Source organism: Corvus brachyrhynchos, unplaced genomic scaffold, assembly GCF_000691975.1.
Source record: "Corvus brachyrhynchos isolate BGI_N302 unplaced genomic scaffold, ASM69197v1 scaffold442, whole genome shotgun sequence".
In the NCBI taxonomy this organism is placed as follows: Eukaryota; Metazoa; Chordata; class Aves; order Passeriformes; family Corvidae; genus Corvus; species Corvus brachyrhynchos.
In genome coordinates, this window is record NW_008236443.1 from 3,565 (window position 1) to 3,920 (window position 356).

Below are 356 nucleotides of genomic sequence, written 5' to 3' on the forward strand. Positions count from 1 at the left end.
CAAGAGGAGAGAAAGGGAGAAAAAAGGGGAAAAAAGAAGGACAGAAAGAGGAGGAAATGGGGGGAAAAGGAGAAAGTAAAAGGAGTTGGAAGAAGAGGAGAAAAAGGGGTGAGACAAAAAAGGGAAAAGGAAAAAAAGAGAAAAAGGGAAGAGAAAAAGGGAAAAAAAAAAGGGAAAAAAAAGGGGCAGAGGGAAGGGAGGAAAAATGGAAAAAACAGAAAGCGTAAAAGCAAAAAAACAAAAGGCGGGAAAAAACAAAGGAAAAAAGGAGAAAAAGAAGAAAAATGAGAGCAAAAAAGGAAAGGAAGGAGGGAAGGAGGGAGGAGCGGGGCCGCAGCGCTCACCTCCGTCCGCAC

General features: G+C 42.7%; 1 long non-coding RNA gene across 1 annotated transcript in view; it reads right to left on the bottom strand.

The window, feature by feature from the left end:
• The window catches only part of LOC108444608, a 3,194-nt gene extending 2,838 nt beyond the window's left edge, over nt 1-356 (bottom strand). Inside the window, exon 1 of the long non-coding RNA XR_001859247.1 lies at nt 345-356. This is a non-coding gene — a long non-coding RNA (uncharacterized LOC108444608). The remainder of the gene's footprint in view (nt 1-344) is intronic.